General features: G+C 33.5%; 1 protein-coding gene across 7 annotated transcripts in view; it reads left to right on the plus strand.

Moving 5' to 3' along the window:
• Nucleotides 1-19,831, plus strand: part of FBXW7 (F-box and WD repeat domain containing 7) — a 145,154-nt gene that overhangs the window by 42,530 nt on the left and 82,793 nt on the right. Inside the window, exons 3-6 of one of the 7 annotated variants that reach the window (XM_037496688.2) lie at nucleotides 2,743-3,029; nucleotides 4,814-4,868; nucleotides 9,596-9,702; nucleotides 19,759-19,808. The exons of 1 other annotated variant lie outside the window; for it this stretch is intronic. The gene's annotated coding sequence lies outside the window, so the exon portion shown is untranslated. Of the gene's footprint in view, nucleotides 1-2,742; nucleotides 3,030-4,035; nucleotides 4,169-4,614; nucleotides 4,869-9,595; nucleotides 9,703-19,758; nucleotides 19,809-19,831 lie in introns of those variants that run through there. 5 more of the 7 variants (XM_037496692.2, XM_037496695.2, XM_054690486.1 and 2 more) reach the window with 5 other exon arrangements.

The raw sequence follows: 19,831 nt of genomic DNA on the forward strand, positions 1-19,831 counted from the left end.
ATGGTAGGGGAGGGAATGACACAATGACTAGGATTTTCTATAAACTATCTCAAACAATAAAAGCAAATAGAGCAATTTTGGTAATCTCTTCAGAAATTATTGAATATAGGTGATGAGAAGGTATATAGAAATTCATTATAAATCTTCTCTCTACTTTTATATATAATTAAAAATTTTCATGCAAAGAATCCAAACTTTTGTCCACTAACCACATTTTCTCCTTTACTGCTCTTCTCTCCCAGTGTTTAAAATATACTGTTAAATCTTTAAAAATATAGTTTACACTTCTAATAAGAACATAAGACTTTTCCTGACCATTTCATCTACTTTTTCTCCTTAGCAGGTAGCACCATCTATTAAGTAAATACTTGATTTGTTTGTTGTGGGTCTTCTCCCCCCACAATGTCAGTTCAGTGAAGGCAGGTGGACTCTTCATCTGTGCATTACTGCATCTTCCTTACCGACCTCTGCCTAGCACATTGTTGCCTCACTTACTGAATGTGAGCCAGAGCTCTTGAAGACCTAGAACATGAGGCTTGACCAGTGGCAGAACCAAGGAGAACTTCTTTGAAAATTAACTCTTTGGTGCGGATAGTGAAAAATATGAGATAGTGCATAAAAACTTAGATAAGGAGCCTGTTTGAAGACTTAATGGAGCAAACATTCAACATAGTCTCAGCAGTAGGAATTGTTATAATTATTTTACTGTAATTTTTCTAATTGTCCTGAATTAGAATTCTCTAAATGTTCCTGAATTATATATTCTCAGAAAAAGTAGTATTTAAAACTAGTGATTTGTATAGATGAATTCTAGAAATTTTTTTTTTTCTTTTTCTGACAATGGTTTTTTGTTTTTTGGTTTTTTTTTGCTGTATGTTTACAATCTAGATTTGAATATCCTGCTACATGGATGTAATGATGAGTTATTTACTGCTAACAAAACAAGATGTAAGAAAATAAATTAACTAAAAAATAAAATCCATAGTAGATCAAAAAACCCCACAAGATGTTTGTGGTTAACAGTGCTCTGAGATAGTCAATAATTAGATTCAATAATTAAGATGACTGGAAGTTGAATATTAAAATGACTTCTGAATATTTACACTTTTTGTAATTTATATTCTAAAGTGAATATTTTTAGAATCATTGCTTTTAAAATTACTGACATCATTTTTATAACCCAAACCATAAACCCTGATTTTAGGAAAAATGTGAGCAAATTTCCTAGTGAGTCTCTCTCTCTCTTTTTTATCCTTTGGTCTCAGGACTCTTTCACATGCTTAAAAATTATTGAAGATGAGTCCAAAGAGTTTTGATTTTATGTGGGTCACATCTCTCAATATCTACCCTGCTAGAAAGTAAAACTGAAAAGTTAAAAAATACACACTTATTGAATATATTTATAAATGATTGCTTATTACATGTTGTCCAACAACTAACATTTTGAGGGGAAGATAATCTATATATTCCTGGAACAGAAACAGGAAAGATGACACTGTCTTACATTTGTGCTGATAATTTAAAGTCTGGTTTAATGAAGACAGATAGATTATTACATCTGCTTCTGTACTAAGTCTGTTATATTAAATGCCTATCATAAGTTTGAGAGAAATTTCACTGTATACTGATAAGAGATTAAGAGTGAAAATACAAATATTATGGGAATGATTTTTATCTCATAGACAATGTAAGGCTGACAAGGACCCCAGAGTTCCTATTTTGAAAGTTAGAATTAGTTTTCACTGAGATATGAGAATATGGTTTGAATGGAAAAAATAGTTTTAAACATTATAATGCCAGTTGGATAAATTTTTATTTGTTACATTTTACTTCAGGGAGATATTTGAAGTTAGCTTGTTCTCATGTATGTAAGTTTGGGTTTTGTTGCATGGTTGTGTTTGTAGATTTCATATCTTTTAGACTACCATGTATAAGAACAGTCACCTTATTTTTAAGTAGAAATTCAATTGAAATACATTGTTAAAATTTTTAAACCAAGTTTGTGATATTTAGAGCTAGTGGCAATTAAGAAGGAAAGCATAGCTTTGAAATGCATTCATTTATTAAAAAATAATGATTAATTGTCATTAGTGAGCAAACATTAAAGTGGTTTCCTTCTCTTTTTAAACATACCTTTAGCTAGATAATATTTCCTGCTTTTTTCCTAAACAATAGTTTCTTTTTCTGATAGTTTTTAAACCTTTATCTGTATTGGTTTGCCTTCCACCTCCATCTGTATGCAACCTAAAAATCAATAATACATTAAATTAGCTGACATGGGAGGAAAAATTATAAATAATGAAAAATAGCCCTTATTGCTTATATTTTAATTTAGTTATAACTAATAAAAGATCCAGAATGTAGTGGGGAGGGAGTTGGGGGGATGAAGTATTGCAAATCAAGTTATTTCATAAGTATTCTTTAGTTTTGTATCTCTCATTTGATGGTTTGGTTTAGAAACAATATTGCTGATGAGTACTAGAAAATAACGTACTTGCATTAATAGCAGTATGCATTTGGTGGGCATTTTTATTGATGTTTGTAATATTGGGCATGATTTATTTACGGGATTTGTTAATTATAAAGTAATAAAAATCTCAAAGCTTCATGGGCATGTTACACATTTGTTAACAATGGAAATTGTATGAGGTTTTAATGCTCAGTGCATTATTTTTACGTTAGGATGATGTATTAATTTTTTCATTACCTCTCTTAAGCTTACCCATCTCTCACATTTTCTAGGAGGAGTGCATCAGCAGTAATAAGACCTTTTTCCCCAATGTGTCTGACATGCATCTGAAAACGCAGCAGAACAGAGCTATAGCTTGATTTTAGTTCTTTTGTTAAATCATATAAGAAACTTAAACTGATAATACTTCACATTTTCTACTTAATGTGCTCTTTCGATGAAAAACTGTACCAGCAGCACAGGAAAAGCAGAGTTCTTGGCAATACCAGCTCAATTGCATCTGCAGATGAGGATTTAAAATTCTGTGCAGCAGACAGTACCTCCAGCAGGCGAGTAAAAGGTTACTGCATTATTTTGCTTGTTTGTTTTCATAGCCTTTATCTACAGAAAGGTTTTTAAAAAAATTTCAGTGCAGAATGCATGCTTATTTTTAGATAATCTGGAAATTGATTTAAGTATAACATGAATATCAAAAGCGTAGTGCAAGGTGAAAGAAGAGGCAATACTGGTTCCTTTTTTTAATCTTTAAACCAAGGAAGACATTGAGCATGAGGCGTACACAAATTAAAACATTTCTGTAGCATAGAAAACAGGAAGTTCTAAAAATACACATTTTAATTCAAAGTGCTTATTAAATTTAGTTTTTAGACTATCTTCCTCAAAAAGGGTGCTGTAACAGAGACTGGTAACTGTTGGTCTGTATTCATTAAGTTAAAATTATTTGAAGGGTGGTTATTTGGGAAGACTATGAAGTTATTTGTAGTAATGTGACCCTCTCTTGTCCTGGAAATTATATGAATTATATTTACATGGTGTAGATGAGTATCTTCAGGCATTTTTGGCAAAAGAGGTTGCTTAAGATGCTGGAGTTATATATCTAACCTACTTAATACTATTGCTTATAATTTCAGAGTGGTTTGTGTTTTTTTTTAATCATTTTAGTAAGATGCAAATAACTAAGTGGGAAAAGATTTAATATCAGAACAACTTGGCTTTATTTTTTAATGGCAATTAAAATTTCCAGTTGTCATATACCTATATAACGTTATACCTATCATATAATTGTCAATACCTATCTATAATCACATCATCGGCTCTTTAAAAACTCTTCTAACTCTTATGATAGCATGAGTCCCCTTGGATTAAATTGCTTATTCATATCATTATTATCTGCACCACTTTTACTGCTATAGAATGCTACTGCTCTTCCAGAGGGGTTTTTTTTTTTTTTTAATTTTTCTTATCAGTCACCACCCTGCCCTTTCCCAGCAATACAAAGATTTTTATTAGCTACTGTTTATATTTTGTTAACATTAAAAAAATACTTATGCCTATGTTTATTTTAGATTGAATAATAAGATCGAAAACAGTTCTGTAAATTAATCTATAACAGAAGGAAAATCAGTTGATTATTCTTACTGTGAGTGTGTGGCAGGCTTCTTGAATCGTAGAGTCATAAAAGGTCAGCAGTTCTGATTGGTAAGTTAAAAAATCCATCCAGTAATTTGTTCCCTGTTGTTTCTCAAAGCATTGCAGCAGCAGCAGTTCTTTTCCAGATATTGAGCGGTTCTTGAACAGTGTGTGTAGGGACAGAGGGGTGGGGCTCATTCCTGTTGGTTGTTGAATAGTGTGCATTTGCAGAGGGAACAGGTTGGATAGGCTGAGCTGAAGGAGTAGACAAACAGATCTAAACTGATGGAGGACAGAAAAGAGTGGTTAGTATAATTTTGGGGTATATTATCTGGAGTTTGATCCTTTTTTAAGTACTTGGGCTTTTATTTAAAACAGTTTGAAATATTAAAGCACCTCACCTTCTTTCTAAAGAGTAGCCGGGAGACTTCTGTTTTTAATGTTGAGTTTTTCTTGACAGTGAGTTTGAGGCTGGTATCTTCTGTAGGGAAGCTGTTTTATTCTTTTTTTAACAGTGTTTCTTTCAGCCAGAGAACTGCAGAATGAGGCAGTTAGCCAATTTCAAGTATATATGGGACATTACCAGTTTGGATTTTTTAAGTTAAATTCTCCTCCAATGAGCAAGTCAATGTGTGGCTGTGGCTGCAGCATTATTTCTTCTTTAATGAAGAGGTTGAGCCGTTCGACCTGCTGCTCCGATCTGTTCTCTTGTAGCCATACATCAGACCAGTTGCAGAGATTATCCGTCGAATGTCCCAGGCAACCAAAGGTAACTACATAGAATTATTTCAAATAAAAATATATAGTTAAAATGGATGCATTTTAACTAGGACCAAATAATTAAAAATAAAAGACCAATTAAAGATGTTCTTAGCAGTTTTCTTGACCTTGCAGTAGCTATCCAATATCATTTTGTCATCATCAGATTGTGTAGCAATGGAAATGCACTGCAGTAATTGATTTTGTAATAGGATCAGGTGATTTACTAGCTGCACTGACAACCACTTGCTTGCTTGCTCTAAGCTGTGGAGCACTCTAATGGATGTTATGATTGCAACCTGAAGTTGATGTGAGACTGCTGGCCACTTAAAGCAGCAGCACTTATTTTTAAAATTAGAACAGTGACTTTTGTTTTCTTTGTTTTAAGTAATTTTATAGTTAAAATTTGAGTACCCCTATGAAATTTAAGAGATTTTATATTATTTTATCCATGAATTCATAAAAAGTTCTTCTGCATTACTAGCTTTGAACATAATGAGGTATAATTTCTCTGCTCCCTACTCCTAGCTCAGTATCAACATATGTATCAATATACTCTGGTATTGATCACAAGGCCTATCTCTAAAATATATGAATTTATGTTAACTGTCCTACAGTATAGAAATGAAACAGGATATTCTTAATATCTGTAAATTTCATCAATTTCAAATGCTAGCTTTAATTATAATGATGAAATTATGGTAAGTTCTTTTACTAGTGAGTTCTGTTAGAGTTGTCTTGAATCCTTTTTTGGTTTTTTGCTTTCTTAGTTATTTCGTAGATAAAACAACATAAAGAAAATCCAATTCTAAGAAATATTGATGAAAACATATAGGAGCCATTTTACATAGTGACTAAGGATATGGTTTAAACCTATCTAAGATTATGTATTTTCACAGATTATATATTAATAATACTAGTTTTTATCTTCTGTGCCTATTAACCAAATAATCGATTTCATCATATAGACGTATAGGACTAACAAAGTAGAATGAAACTAGTGTTACAGAAAGAACAGTGAGATTTTGCCTACTTTAAAGTTTTGCTTAGGACTTTGTATTAGGCAAACTGTCTCTCCCTTTTCCCTTTCTTATCACCTCCTCTGCCTCTCTAACTACCTAGTATGTGGAGTGTTTTTGTGTAGATTCTGGCATGTAAAAAGTACTGATTTTTCTGTTCTTCTTAATTTAGGTTCCTTAATCATGTTTGCGGTTTTTGCTGTGATGGAGACACTGTTTCTCCAAACCACATCTGAAAACACTTATATTGATTAAATAGCATTAATAATTTGCTATGGAAGAAATTGAACATAAAATTTCTATTATATATGATAGTCAAACCACCACGTGAAGAGAGCTTTTCTTTGTGGTGTATTTAAATACTTAATGTTTCAGACTTTAGTGTTTCTTGAAATATCCAAATATTACCATTATCATTCTATATTTTAATCTGAAGCAGATACTTAAAATGTCAACTATGATAGACTGTAATATAATGTAAACATTAGTGATTATTATTCAATAGGTACCATGTTTATAACTCCCCCCCCCACAAAATACCCCCCCCCCCAAAAAAGCCAACTCTGAATGCTGATAACCAAACATAGGGAGAAGTCATTTGCGATTTGGTCAAGGATGTATCTAGATTTCATATGTATCTATTGAAACGTTAAATTCTGGAATGCTAACAAATTAATCATTCATATTTTTCACTTAATTTTTTAAAACTTTTTTTGCAGTGGGTTTAGCAGGAGGAAAGGAAGTGAATACACATAGTGTTTACTTCTGGAAAAGACTAATTAGAAAACCATTTTTTAAAAAAATTATTCTATTTTGTGAAGTTGTAGCCTCAATGTAACTAGTTTTTCTTAAGAACCCTGGATCAAATATTAAAAAGACCTAGATTTAATCAACTCTGCCTGATAACCATGATTAATTTATGTGTGAACGTTTTTTAAAAATTCCTCAAATATATACTTTGAACATCCGTTAAAAAGAAATTAATTTTGCTCATACTAGTTTGAGGTGTTATAATATTTAGCCTGCAAGTTATAGAAGTTGAAATTGGGAGGAAGCATGGCATTTCTTAAAGAATCAGGTTCTTAGTGATTATTAAACCTTTTTCTCTTTTCTTGGCTTTTTGGAGGTGGTGGTGCTTTTTTTTTGGGGGGGGGCTAATAACAGCATTGCTGTTTTTGATATCTAATAATCTCAAAATAGGATAATTATTCTAATATTCTAGTTTTTAGAACAAATAATTTAGGATTAAATTCTGGCACTTTATTTTTCCTTTGTTCTTTAATAAATACACTGTGTACCTAGCATATTCTTTTTAGTTATCATTTTGTTTTAAAGGTCGTCTAGGTGTTACTAGGACTTTCCCCATGTGTGGCCTATCAGATAAGCTGTATACAAGCCTCCTGTTGCCTAGGAAAAGTGTTTGTGGATTGATTGAATTGGATGCTATTAAAGTACTGTTCATGTCATAATAATAACAAACTTTTATTGAACCCTTAATATGGAACAGGTGCTATAATAAGCTGTATATCTGTGTTAATTGTCATTTATAAGGTAGATATTCTTTCTGTCATCATTAAAAACGTGTAAACTGAGACTTAGGATATATAATTTAACCTTAAATCATATAACTAAAAAATAGCAGAACCAATGTTAAAACTTGTACACACACATATATAAGTGTATATATATATATTTGTACTCAAAGTATGGTAAAATACTGTACCTAATTGTACTTTTGAAAATCAAGTACTTTCGGTTAAGAAGTTGAAGTCAAGTTTAGAGGTGAAGCCAAGTTTTGGGCTGAAGCATTATGTGATTACCTAATTTCTATCTTGAATAAGTCACTGATGCATTCACCTCTTAGATATTTGGAATATACCTTTTATTTTTGACGTAATTATTCATATAAAGCATTTTTAGTCTTTATAGTAATGTTTCAGAGTGTCGTTCAGAGACCACTTGCATGTGCGTCATTCAGAGTAGTAGTTGAAAGCTTAAATTACCATCAGAACCCATTCATAGAAATCTCTGTAATAAACTCTTAGGGCTTTCATTTTTAAAGGAGTCTCTCACATGATTCTTACGCATGCCAAATTTTGAGAAATACTGGCGTTGTGTATGTGCTTCTATTTTACCTTTTATGTGTATGTTACCTGTGAGATTTCCTTTCTCTAAAAATGAGTTTAAAAACTGTAGATGATTTGTAAAGTTATTCTCAGACTGTTAAGAATATTTTTGAGGTGGAATGGGCAATCTCCTATATTAAGGTGAAATGTAAATTGATAACTTCAGTTCTTTTGTGGTAGGCTTTTTAGCAACATGTTTAAGTCATGTTTAAATATGTTCACACTTTGACTTGGTAAGCCTGTTTCGAGGAATTTATCTTATAGAAATCAGATTTATAGCATGATTTAGGCACAAAGATGTTTATACTTGCATTATTTGTAATGGTAAAAATCTGGAAATAATTCATTTTCAAAAGTCAGGAAAATGGTTAAATGAGTTTATTATATTCATTTGGGCCACCATCCAGCCTTAAGATTCCATTTTTGGAGGAATTTTGAAGATGTGGGAAAGTGTTCATGATTTAATATAAAGTTTCAAAAGAAGAGCATAAAAGTGTACTTGTTTATACATATGTAGTGCATATGGTATTAGGTTGAACACTATGATAATTGCCATTTTAATAGGTCAAAGGTTGATTCAGAATCAGCATTTTCATGTATGTCATAAGTTTTGAAAAATATATATGTATTTGTTGTACATTGTAGAGAGGAAAACTAGGTAGTGAGGTGGTGATTAACTCTGGTGATGACGTTATCATTTAAAATATTTATTCTTTGGGCCTCCCCTGGTGGTGCAGCAGTTAAGCGCTGGGTTGCGAGGCTGCCCACAGCCTCTGCAGCGCTGGTTCGATCCCCGACCGCTGGCAAGGGTCCCACCAAAAAATAAATAAATAAATAAATTTAAAAAATATATATATTTATTCTTTACATGTCTGTATTTTGAAAAAGAAACACATTAATTTTATAAGATCTTTTTCACCGAACTCCTTAATACTACCAACTATGGTCAGTTGGAGACCCACTTTAAGCAGAAAGGTCTGTTTTAGTCTGTAGTTTAAAATTTTACTTAAATCAGAAACTTACATTTTTATAATTTATAAACCATTGTGTTTTGATTGATTTATAGAGCTGAGTAGTGTTTATAAAAGTAACCTACACGTTGTCTTTTAAAAGTCACTGTTTTTCTGAAGATATTCCTTGTTCCACTCACGTGTTTTAGTGGTTTACTTTTAAAATTATGACATTAAAAATAGCAGCTCTACCATGTTCTAATAAATCACCAAATGCCTGCTACTGGGAGTTTTTTTTTTTCTTTCAATCCTCACCTAGAAACTATTTGTTAAGTATGCCTCATTTAAAATAGAGACAATTACAAATTTATGTAATTGCCAGGTCTAGGTTTCATTTCATTAATGTCTTAAACTGGTATTCTTATCCTTGACGATATCCTAGTCCACCAGAAGTTTACATACATGTGCACAATTTGGGAGACAAGAGAAACTATAGTATATGTCTTCTTAATTTAAACTGTCAAAGAGTGGAGTAATTACTCTTGTTTTTATTCAATACCTTGTTATCCTTTAATCTGGACAGTACATATGAGACTTCTGGCATTTATTGATAGCTTGCTAATAGCTACCTTCTTGTGCTAGCCAATGGAAATCCTAAAATGGAGAAGCCAGAAACTGCCTTCTGGAAGTTCACAGTCCTAATGGGAAAGCAGACAACAAAAAAGTCAAAAAGGTGTTTCAGAACACAGGTATGGAATAGAAGTTTTTGGAGCATAGAGATGTTAATTCTTTTGGGAAATAGTGATGAGTGGTTTATTTAGGGAGCCATTTTAGAAGAGGTCAATTTAGAAGGAGATACAGATTTTATTCTAGTCTGAGGCCCTAGGAACCTGCATTTTCAGAAGTATCCCTAAACCCCAAGTGACCTTAACTCCATGCAAGTTTGAAAACCAACATTGTAGGTTATAGCTGAAGCTCTGAGAGTAGATCTGATATCTGAGGAAAGGAGAGTGAATTAAGTGAGAAGTGAGAAGCCAGAAATCTAAAAGCAACAGTATTTTACTAAAGAGAGGAAAGACCTGACAGAAGAGTTTCATAATTACTAAATTACACACATGAGTTATATAATGGAGATCATAAAAAAGAAAAAGTAGGTGGGGAAAGAGAATGCATCTCAGGAGTAACAGGTGATAGTGAATTGGGTTAAAAGAGCCATAGGTTTTATTTTTTTATTTACTTGAATTATCCCTGTGTTCTTTGCCAAGTAAAAATCATTACTTTGGCCTTTAAATTGTGTCCTGTTCCTTTAAGCAGAAGTATGTGCATATAATGTACAAATTGACATGAGTAATTATGGTCTGGACGCTCCTGGGTTTATGGAAAGTAGTCTTCTGTACTGTAGTTTTGTCATTGTTGTGGATTAAACTGACAGTTTAATTAATATATAAGCGATATCTTCTAGTGCCATTTTGTATAAATTGAGAATAATCAAGAAAGTAACTGAGGAAGACATTCTTTGAACTTGGAAACAAAAGTTACAGAATTCTGGCCTCCCGGGTGGCATAGCAGGTTGAGTGGGGCTCAGCAGGTTGAGCGCCATGCTGTGAAGCTGTCTGCAGCCTCTGCAGCGCCGGTTTGATTCCTGGCCGGCCAGGGAGAAACCCACATGGTGCGGCAGACCTCTCTCCTGCCTTGCCTGCCAATTGGCTCCCCTCAGCAGTGTCCTCCGTCCGTCTGCCTGTTCTGCTCCCTGTTCTGTCTCTGGTGAATTCTCTCACCTTCCCGCACCTCTGACTGTACCCTAGTTCTTGTATAAATAAATAAATCTTTGAAAAAATAATCTTTAAAAAAAATCTTTAAATAAATCTTTAAAGAAAGTTACAGAATTCTGATTCAGATTATAGTATTTAGGAAAAATGTTCTTTACTTCCAGCCTGTGATTAATAATAAATAAAACCCCACAATATTAACCTTGTAAAGCTAGTATTGGTTAAATTTTTAAGTAAGTATGAGAGCAAAGGTTGTAACATACTCTGACTCTATATGGGATAATAACTAAATTTTGGAGTTGACTGGTTGTTGAAAGTCATAGCAGACCCTCTTCCAAGGAATGTCTTTAAAAATTAATTTCTTCGAATATACAGTGTAATTTTTAGATACTATTTAGTAAAACTAAGAAGTCTTTAATCACTGAAAATAAAGACTAGAAATCATTGTCATATATAGCCATTGCCATTGCACATTACATATTTTGCTTCCTCTATTTTTTATTCAGTGACCAGAACTTTATTGAACAGTGAACTGAAGAAGAAAACTGAATTTTATTATTTTTAAGACCTGCATAATTGAAATTGAGGTGACTCCCTTAAAGCTTCACTCATACTATTTTGCATTAAAGAATCAATGTCGTATACTTGTGAATGAACGTTCACAGAGATATAGCACCTATTGCACAGCGAGGACTGATTAGTGAAGCAAGTTTCTGGAGGAGTAGGGTTAGACAAAAATCTAAAGAATTCATGATATTAACCTTGGAAATCACCACTTTTTTTCTTTAGACACAGGAGAGAAGGAGGCATAAAGAAGCAAAGCCTTTGAGACTGAGATGTTGAAAATTGACAAGAACTGAGCTCGGAAAGCTTCATTTTTTGAGTGAAATACTCAGCAGTGTAAATTCTAGTTGTTTAATAAATATTTAATGTATGACAATGTAGATTTGATACCTATTTTCTGTTTCATTACAGTGGAAATTGTTCTTGTTCAGTATTTTATTTTTATAAAACATAAAAAAGGTAAATTTGCCACTTCCGTCTTAAAAAGTTTTCTATAGAGGACATGTTTCATTATGAAAGTTTTTGGGAAAAATCTAAACTTTGGCAAAGAAGAAAGAAAAACGGACATTCAGAACTGTTACTGACCTTTTGATAATCCCTGAGCTACAGTTTGATCAGAATGTTTTAATAATAAGCATGAATTGGCAGTAAGACTAGAGGGTGGATAAGGTTCAAATAACATTCAGTATAAAGCAAATAGGATGTGATTTGGTGTGGTGGCAGGAGGATCTTTAGATTACATTTCTTTACCAGATTGGTAGACTTGTTCTATTCAGGGTATAATTTTCCCTCTTTTGCCAACTTCTCTACTCTTTCCTCCCATTTTTAAAGTGGTGAGGATGTTCTGTTATTTCTAACTGTAGTGATTTGATATTTCAGGATATATCTGTATCAGCATCATAAAAAGTGCTTTAAAGCTTATTATAAAACAATTTTAGGTAAAAATTTAATGACTCAATTATAGCATACATTGCCAAAAACGCATTACCAAAAGTATTGATTAGGATTTAACATTAAAATGTTAGAAATGTCTTAGGACATGTTTTCAGACAGAAATTTAAATGCTGAAGTCAATTTTTGTTAAACTTAGTAAATAAGTGCATTCTCTGTGACCAAGGTGTGGTAAACACTGCTTTCTACTTAACAATTTAAATTTTTATAAAATAATTTCAAGTGTGCTGTGTTACAAACTGAAAAGATTGCTCCTAATGGAAAAACTTGTATCATTTTGTAATGAATGTCATCTTCTTTGTGGCATTATCGTAAAATTAAAGAAACTGACTCAAAATATGTTTTTTTTTTTCACTTTTTTTAAAAAAAGATTTATTTATTTATACAAGCACTGGGCACAGTCAGAAGCGTGGGAAGGTGAGAGAATTCACCAGAGCCAGAGGGGAGAGCAGAGCAGGCAGACTGATGAAGGGGAGCAACAGGCGGCCAGAGAGATCTGCGCGCCATGTGGGACCCTCACCTGGCGGCCAGGGATCGAACCAGTGCTGCAGAGGCTGCGGGCAGCTTCGTAACCCAGCGCTCAACCGCTGTGCCACTGGGGAGGCCCTCAAAATATGTTTTAAAAACATAGTATATATGAGAATTTAAATTTGATTTAGCACAATTCTGAGAGAATTTTGAAGTCATTTGTTTTATTTCTGTTACGATCTGTATTTTTAAATGTATTCCTTAATTTTTATTCAAATTTTCCACATATTTCAATCCAACTCATTACAATCTCCTTAAAATAAAAACAATGAGTAATATTTTTTTGAGAAAATATTCTTAAGTGTTTAGCAGTAATAAAGTTTAGTTTTCCCCCATTATAGCAAATACTAAAGAAGTTTTAATGCAGATTACTTTTATTCCACAACAGCACATATTAAAAGAAGTTTGGCTGGCTCTAAATAGAGCTGGTGATGACACTGGATTTCCTTAAAAGCCTAATATAGGCAGTTCTGTTATAAAGCAATATACGTGTCTCTTGGCAAAACCTAAAGTTCTTTAGAATCACCCTAATGACAGGAATCTGTATAGCTGTCATCTGTGTACCAACAAAACTAGTAGTTATTCTAATAAAAATAATAGTATAGCTAAACATTTGCACTCAACATCAGTTTGCTAATAAAGAACTAGAATTTATGCCCTTTCCTTTGAAATATATTTCCATGAGGGCATCCAATTCTACCCAAGGTAAATTGTCAAAATTAAAAATTCTGATCCAGGATGTAACCTTCCTTATCATTCTCCCTACCCCAACCTTTGTCTTTTTTTTTTTCTCCAAATTAACATGGGTAAATATTTTCATGCCTTTTTTATCTTTAGTCACAGCTTGACCAGATAGTTGAACACTAAAAAGCATAGCAGTTCTAGAAAACCATTAACCAGCCTCTGATTACCCTTTTCTATAGGATTTTCAGGTTTTTTTCTTTTTTTTAAACCATTTTCTTTTTTAATTAATTATTTATTTATACAAGCACTGGGTACAGTTAGAAGCACGGGAGGGTGAGAGAATTCACCAGATGAGAGGGGAGAGCAGAGCAGGCAGACTGACGAAATACACTGTTGAAGGGAGCAGTGGGCGGCAGGAGAGGCCTATGCGCCATATGGGATCCTCGCCTGGTGGCCGGGGATCGAACCGGCGCTGCAGAGGCTGCGGGCACCTTTGCAACCCAGAGCTCAACCGCTGTGCCAACGGGGAGGCCCTAGGTTTTTTTCTTAAGGTCACGATATATGGCAGATGCTCTCTTGGGGAGAGAGTTTGTCCCTGATAACTTTCAAACATTGCTGTGATGGAGGAAATTCTTTGTGGACTGTTGTAATTTTCACACTATACTAATATCATTCCCTAGTGAATGTGTTTTATAGAAGTTTCTTCTTTTATAGAAGTTTCTTCTTTATGGAGTTTCTTCTTGTCCTTTTCTTTTGCCTTTAATCCTTACATATTAAACTGTACTTGTGCATATTCATGTTTATGTAGTTTGTCCTGTGCTGGTAGTTAATTTCAAGCATCTTCCCATGTATGGAGGGAAGTGTTTAAATGGAGTAGATTTACCAATAAATATTAGTTGGCATAGCTGGTATAAACCAGCTTATATCCTTATGCTGGTATAACTACCTTGTAAAGCATGGTGTGTGGGTTATGTCATCTTTTTGAAAGAATTATTCCATATTTTGGGTAGTAGGTATTAAACTCATCGGTATGAGGAAAGAAGCTTTTGCGTTAGGCAGACTTGTGATTGAATCAAATTGGGTGAGTTTTGGTGGTGTGAGGATACCACTTATCAGATGGAATTCTTTTGAGGAGTGACTATATATATAAAACATCTAGTGCAGTGATTAACACAAGCAATTATTCAACTAATACTACTTCCTTTGCTTATGATGAAACTTGAGACTGCAAAGATTAAGTGACTTACCTAAGGTTTCCTCTGCATGGAGCAGAAACCAGATTTCACCGATTACTGTATTCTTATCTTTAGTTTTATATGCTGAGAAACAAAAGCAAAACAAAAACTAACCATAGGTTCAGAAATGGAGCTATAAAGATATATACACACTCTTGGAGGAGGGGACATGCATACAAACAAATTCTCTGATTTATGGTTCATTCTCCCTTTAATTGATTAATAATGTTTTAGTTTATATTCTTTTCTTCAGATATTGATGGTGATGATGATAAAAGATTGGTAGGGATGCTCTTTACTTGATGTAAGTTCTTGCGCTTAATTAGACTAGTGCTGCTTTCAAGTGAAGGATGCTGTATTTAAGGTTGTATCAGCAGTTTAATTCATGCCTGTTTGCACTTTTCCAATAGACTATAAAGTGTTTCCCTAGCTGAATGCTAATACTCAGTCATTGCAAATTCATTGTTTATGTTTTACAAAAACATGGTTTCTTCCTTGGTCAAAATACAACATACCAGGTTGTTTGTTGTATACTATTGTATTGTGGTCCTATATGTTTTTCTTTGGGATAATTTGTGAAGGAATATGTAATTTCGTTAATATGAATTTGTTTTATTTTTTCCCCATTTGTTCTTCAGTAAAAGGTCATCTCCTTAAGATGGTTATTATTTCTTCCTTCTATTTGTATGTAAAAATGCAGTAAAAAGATTATTTTTCCCCTTCACTTGCTACATTTTAGCATACGAAAGAAAGAATATCTTCACTGTTTCAATATCTGAAATTTCTTTACATGTCTTTACCTCACAGTACTACTTGCAGTAGTGTTAGAGAATATGTGTGCTGTAGATTTCATGGAAGATATGTTGTATGAGTTTGTAGAAGTTGTAATAAAGTCCTATTAGGTTTTTGAAATTTTAAGAGTCAGAACTCAATTGGATTCAATGTTGCAGGTTATCTGGCTTCCATCAAGGTTTTGAACTGTTAATTATAAAAATTAAAATTACATATTCATATTTGCATGTAGAAAGTAATTAATAATTTTGAAATTATGTTATACACTATCACATATTTTTCTGTAGGCACAATTGGTATATTTGATCAAATCTAAAAATCTTGAGGTACAGTTATTTCAACAACTATGCAAGAAAAAAAGGTCGCTATTTAAACTATGCCATCAATTTTTCCTCCTTAATGTCAATAAAAATTCAACTTTGACATTGTGCTAAAATTTTCAGTGTTCTTCATTGATATAATTCTCCCTTATTGTTACCTCACATATAAAACCATTATAGCTCTGCTGGAGCCAGGAATGGTTTATCTTTGAACATAATACTGTGTGATTTTCATTGCCCTGGAAGTGTCACTCAGAAATAAAGTGGTTCAGAGGCAAAACTTTGTAGCAGTTAATTAATGGGTGAGAAACAGTGAAGCACAGCTTCCTCATTTCTTCATTTGTACAGTAGACTCTACACCAAAAGTTTGTTTTGATAGTGAAATCAGGTTACATATATAAAACATTTACTGGCAGAAAGTTAGATTCAATAATGAGTAATAATTATACTTATTTTGCAGTTATGTTGAGAATTGATAAGGAAGCAAGAAAACAAAGTTGGTTAACTTTTTCGGGTTAGAGTTTATAGAATTTGTTTTCCTTAAAATGTTATCAAGTTATTAAAGCAGTTGCAATTGTGTAAGTATAGAAACTACATTTACAGAATCCAATATAGCTTTAAGAGCACTTTGAACTAATAATCAGGGGTTTGGGGATGTGGTAGAGATATGGGGTATGGGTACAAATCGCTGAGATCCCATGGTCCCGAAGAGGGCCTAGAACAAATCTCACATTGTATATTTTGCTTTTCTGGGGGATGGGTGGTGAGGAGACGAAAATATTTGGAGTAGGGGCAGGGCCTGTGTCCTCCATCCATGCCCTGATTGGCGGAAAGTTGATATTTATGGGTCTGAGAAAGGAAAGAGATCTCAATCTTAAGAAGAGGGCTTATATATGAAAGAGATACCTGTAGACTTGTAGTGGTGTCTTGTGGCTATCACAGGACCCTTGTTTTTGTTGCTGCTGCAAAATCCTTATGCTTTATTGGAAGACAGATGGGCCTAGTGCATTAAACATAGTAAACTGAGGCTCAGACATCCTGAATTTCAGATATGTTCTAACTCTTATTGACAGTACATTTTTGGGCAGCTATTAAGTGACCTTAATCTGAGTTTGTCCACCATTTTGTAAAATGAGTGTAATGATTTCAGGGTTCTAGATTAAGTGAATTTGCCGTACCTAACATGGTGTTGGTTTCTAGTGGGCAGTCTGTAAATGTATCCTGGTTACATGAATGCGGTGGAAACACCTTTACTTATATGAAGACAAAACAGGCTTTTTAACCTGTAAGATGTAAGATTTCCAGCTAATATTTTGGTTTCTTTGAATTGCTGCAATTGAAAAAAGAGGACAGGACCTCCCTGGTGGCACAGGGGTTAAGTTGCAGCACTATGAAGCTGTCCCCAGCCTCTGCAGCTTGAGCTTGATCCCTAGCCAGGGAGCTAACCCACATGGCGCTGCTGACCTCTCCTGCCTTGACACTGCTCCCCTCCGCAGTGTATTTCAGTCAGTTTGCCTGTTCTGTTCCCCACTCTGTCACTGGTGACTCCTCTCAACCCCCACACCTCTGGCTTCTACCCTATTTCTTGTATGCATAAATAAATAAAATTAAAAAAATAAAGAGGACATTCTAATGGCTTTTAATTATTATTGAGTTAGGTATCTTAATCTTGTTTAGGTGAGCGAAATAACTTCAGAATGAAGGAATCAAATCCAGACAATTGAGCGATCTAAGAAATTCATCTAGCAAATCTGAAAATCAATAGTTTTGGGGAGCGATGACCACTGCTGTTGTCTTCCCACTTACTCGAATGGCAGTTTTAGTGGTAAACTCCTTAGGCTGTCCTCATTGTGATAAGGAATTCGAGTTGTGACCGACCCACAATGCTTCCTCTTAGTTTTAGATCCAGTGTACAACACACCATTGTTTATGCTGAAATTGAGGGTGTTTGAAAGTTTTAGAGTGTTTTACAACTACTGCCTTGTTAGGTTTGTCCAGAAATACTGTTCTATAACCTGAAAAATTTTAAAAATTTCTTCTCTGAAAAATGACAAATCATTACATAAGGGATTTAGTTTACTGATTTAATCATTATGACAGCGTTGCTTTATTTCTACAAAAATAGAGAAGATCTTTGTAAGGAAATCATGATACTTTCTACCATTAAAAAATAATAGCTCTCAGTCTTTACTAAAAAAAGAAAGAAGAATAGGTTTAAGTGTATGGTAATTATTTCTTGGCGTTCAAGTTAATGTTTGAGATGTTTTGGGTTTTCTTGATTTTCGCTGTGGTGGTTTTTGCTTTTTCTTTTTTTCAGTCATTCAGTATCAACTGTGAAGGACTTTCGTGGGCAGTATATGAGCCAGGCTAGAATAAAATTTATTTTACTTGGTTTCTATCATGTAATGTCCAGAAAATTTTCTCATTCATGCATTTCCTTACAAAGGCCTTATCAGAATTCAGTCATAGTGCTAAATGTGTCAGCAGTATATTCTTTTCCTTTTGTGATCTCTGTGTATTAGTCCATTGTACTAATATTTGTCTGTTTATCCTTTCCTCTGTTGATGAACATTTGAGTTGTATCAGATTTTGACTGTTCTAAGAAATTTTCTCCCAGGGATATAGAATCACTCCTTCCCAGATGCATATCACCACAGCACCCATATTCTTCCAAATACACAGTTTTTGGAAACCACACTGTGTGTGGTGCACTCAGTCATTTGTACTGGATCATTCTTGTCCAGTACAGAAGTTGACAATATAACTTCTGCCAGTTCTTCAGTCTTAATGAAAAAGATTTTCTCTAGACCTCATTTTCTATACCAGCTACCACTCCCTTTGTTTTGTTTCCTTTTCCTGCAAAGTCCTAACTTGTACGGCTATTGCCATCCCACACCTCCCAATTTAAGCAGAGCTGCCCCCTGTTACTGGTGACTTCCATATTACTGATTCCAGGGGTTTGTTCTCTCTGTTCTTCCTGCTTGTCCCTCACAAACAGTTGCCATAATTGACTTTCATCCTGAATATACTTTCTTTACTTGACTTCAGGGATATCAGACATTCTTGATTTTCCTTCTTAGTCATTTTTGCTGGTTACTCCTTTTTTTTTTTTTTTTTTTTTTTTTTTCAGACTGTGGGAGTGCCTCAGGGCTTAATCTTTCTACACGTACACTTAGAATTAAAGAATCCCCCTGTCTTCCCTGCTCAAACACATACTTTTCTTCATAGAAAAGACATTGAAATTTTGCAATTTTCAAAGTATCTTGGACTTTCTTGACCTGATTTCAAAGTTTGCAGTAGCAACTGTGGACATTTGCGGGACATTTTCCATAGGGTTGGAAAAGCAAATTAAGACTTTTTTATCTAAAGATCATTATGATACAATGTTGTTATTCTTGTGTTTGAGAGAAAATGGATATTGTGTTTTTTGTATCTAATAAGCTTTTAAGATATTTTTAAAAGGAATTTTATATGAACTTGTATAGTGAGTTGGCATTAGATTATGAAATATACAGTTATATGCAAAAGACGAAATTTTTAAAAATCATGATAAGATTATATCAGATCAACTTTGTAACCTATGTTAAAAACAAAAGAAACCATGCTTGATTTGTAAAATTTGAAAAATCTAGTAAAAATAAATTTAAAGCACTTATATAATTGACTGAATGTAATTTATACTTTGAAATATCTGCTGGTCTTTATGCAGTTGAAAACCTTGCTGTACTCAATAATTTTCTGTATTTTTTTCTTAGCAAAGTATAATGTAATATAATACAATAATTGATGTTTTTACAGATTTCCTAACATTATGTTTAGGGATGACAGTGTCTATATTCCATTTCATGAATTCCTATCTTGAACATTTGGGTTTTGATTATTTTTACTTTTTTTTTTTTTTTTCGCTTTTGTGAATAAAGCTACAGTGAGCATCCTTTGCATAATTTTTTTTTCTATTTTAGGATTACTTCCTTAGGATAGATTGCCAGAAGTGGAGTTACTGGGTCAGAGGGTATGAACTTACAAACTTTATTC

Source organism: Talpa occidentalis, unplaced genomic scaffold (assembly GCF_014898055.3).
Source record: "Talpa occidentalis isolate TD23 unplaced genomic scaffold, MPIMG_talOcc4v2.1 talOcc4.8, whole genome shotgun sequence".
NCBI lineage: Eukaryota > Metazoa > Chordata > Mammalia > Eulipotyphla > Talpidae > Talpa > Talpa occidentalis.